The sequence below is a fragment of the Gobio gobio genome (assembly GCF_949357685.1).
Source record: "Gobio gobio genome assembly, chromosome: 5".
NCBI lineage: Eukaryota > Metazoa > Chordata > Actinopteri > Cypriniformes > Gobionidae > Gobio > Gobio gobio.
This window is the reverse complement of record NC_137101.1, coordinates 31,189,260-31,192,295: the sequence shown is the minus strand read 5'-3', so window position 1 is coordinate 31,192,295 and position 3,036 is coordinate 31,189,260.

The following is a 3,036-nucleotide window of genomic DNA, read 5'->3' as shown; positions in this document are numbered from 1 at the left end:
AAAAGTCACTTTATTAGGTGTCACAGGCTCACAGCACAATTATTCCTCTTCTGACAAAAAAGCAGCGATGTTCTTATTATTATGGGGAGATACCAACCTCCACGGTTTTACCATTGGAGAAAGCGTAACGGCCAAATTGGATCATCGTGCCTTTTTCTTTTTTATTATTGCTTACAGCTTTATAATACAACAAAAGCAATATAACCGTATTTATTAAAGTTAATCACAGAACAAATCACAAACTCCATAACTCACAAAAAAGAAAATGGCTAAGACGTACACATCCACGTACACAATGTGAAAAGTTTGTAGGCAAAATAGCTGTTGTTGCTTTACAGAAGATGAAACTGTAATCATATAATGTTTCTTATAATGAATCTTATTTAACAAAATAATAGGTTTACATAGGTTTAAAACTTATTTTCATAGTTTATGAATATAGAATCTACATAGAAAAATAATTAAGTTTATTATAAAGTAGGCACTTGGATCTGCATCAAAATATCCAAAACTAAAATGTGTAATTTATTGAATGTTTATTGGTAAAAGGCTGGAATTTCCACTTGAAATAGTAGACCATCCAGGTACCTTGGGGATACTCATTTAAACTCTGGAACATAAGAGCTAAAATTAATTAAGAGCTTTTGGGATTAATTAAAAACCTTGCAGGAGGGAACTTGAAATAAACAAATGCATCTTTTCAAAGTTGCACAGTATATATGCATGACCAAAATAAATAAAAAATAGTTTCCATCTCATTCTGACATAAGGAGCATTTAGTATCAAAATCAGATCTGAATTTTGTCTTTAGAAATGGTTAGACAGGGTTAACTGTTGACCTCGTAATAATAATAATCTGTTACATTTATATAGCGCTTTTCTGGAAAAAATTGTGAAAAATTTCACCAAAATGGTGTGCGCTCACTGCAGCTTCTGTGGGCTGAACGGAATCTCCTCTATATTAGGGCAGTGCACGTCCTGGGCCACTTGAATTGCAGAGCAGACTTGCTGTCAAAAGGGGGAGTAGTTCACGGGGAGTGGAGACTGCATCCCAGGACAGTAACCATGAAATATTTGGGAAAGCGGAGGTGGGTCGGTTTTTCTGGAGACCACCTACTACCTGCTTTATTTCTTGCTACCATGGTCCCCTCTAAGAGTGGACGTTTTAGCTCACCACTGGCCGAGGGGCCACAAGTAGGCCTACACATTTCCATACCCCTGGTGCTACAAAAAAATCAGGGAAGAGCAGGAGTCAGTACTGCTGGAAGCACCCAAATGGCCCAACCAACTATGGTTTCTGAAGCTGATGGAACTATTGGTGGCACCCCCAGGAGATACCTCCTGTCCAAGGCGTGGGGCACAATATGGCACCCAGCCCGGAGCTGTGGAGCCTGCATATGTGGCCAGTCAGCGGAGCCCTTCATCGATACGACATTTACCACAACTTGTACTAAACACAATCACAATCAGAGCAAGATGATGATCGGATAACTGTCCCGTTTATTTTCACCATTATTTCAGCTTTCCTCGCCAAACTAGAAGTTTGTTCTGTTGGAAAGCACAACTGGTCATAACGTTTATGAAAGGTGCGAAACCCCCTCTATCCTCACTGCTGTGTCATCGAGAGTGTACTAACCAGCTGTATAACAGTCTGGCATGGAAACTGCTCTGCATCTGACAGGGGGTAGTGAAGACGGCACAGTGTATCACTGGGAGTGCGTATCATATGCACGCGAAAAACGGCGTACCATATGCACGCCAAAACTCATTTGTCGTATACATTCCACGAGATTGCACACTCGTATTACTTATACGCATTTTCAGTAAACACATTTGTACTGTTTCATGGCGATTACGTAATAGGTAGGTGTGCGTTGAGGCTCCACCTTTTGATTTGTGTTGTTGATCGTATAGTGTTTTTCTTTTCTTACTAACCTTATACGTAATTTGACACCTATGGACCAGTGAGGTGGGGATAACTATTTTAGCGGGGGAAACCCTATGAGGAAGTATTCACCGCAGGGTTGGCCCCCAAGACCTGTTGCACTTCAGTTCTTTCCTGGGCTCCTCACTGGCCTGTGTCCTAATCTATCCCTGTGGGTGGTGTGCACACTTTACAATGTAAGACATATACTCTATTTGTTCTAAACATTGTGAATAGGCTTGCAGATGACCACAAGCTATTATTGCAACAGCATATTCTGTTGCCTTCAATAACTTATGCAGAGCCGTAATAGATAAATGACCAAATAATTTTCCAAATATGTTACAACATTTACACAACTGGAGTCACATGTGCAAAACTCTAACTACAGTCTGCACAGCAGCAGTTCATGTGGACCAAACTCTAGTTCGTTTTTCATTGCTTGAACACAGTTTTCAAAACTCTACACACTTATCCCATGACTTTAACCACAACCTCCACAACACTGTGGATTTACATCACTTTGTTCAAATGCTAACACACGGCTGTCAAAACTGTGAACCACACATTCAAAACATAATAGATTTCAGACTTGTGCCTTTCAAACACTGCTGATTGCAATTTCAGCTGAAAGGCTAAGCAGGTGTCTTGTTTTAGACTTGTTAGTGAACACACACACACACACACACACACACACACACACACACACACACACACACACACACACACACACACACACACACACACACACACACACACACACACACACACACACACACACACACACACACACACACACACACATATATTTTCTCATTACTGTAATTTCGTAAATTACTACAGACTATTGAAGCAAACTGCTAATTTTCATTTACCTTAAAGAATTATGTTCTAAAAATGTAAATAAATCATGTGAAAGAATGTCACTCTGTTCTTTGAAGAAAATATGACTTTGTATGAAGTCGCTGAAATTGTTCAAACTGTAAAGATGAAAAGTTTGTATTTTCTGTATTGGCGTTTAATGCTAGTGTTTTACTCTCAGTGTGTTCTGAGTGACAGTGTGTGTTATCTCAGTGAGGGTTGTGCATAGTGTTTGGCTGCACTGAGCCTGT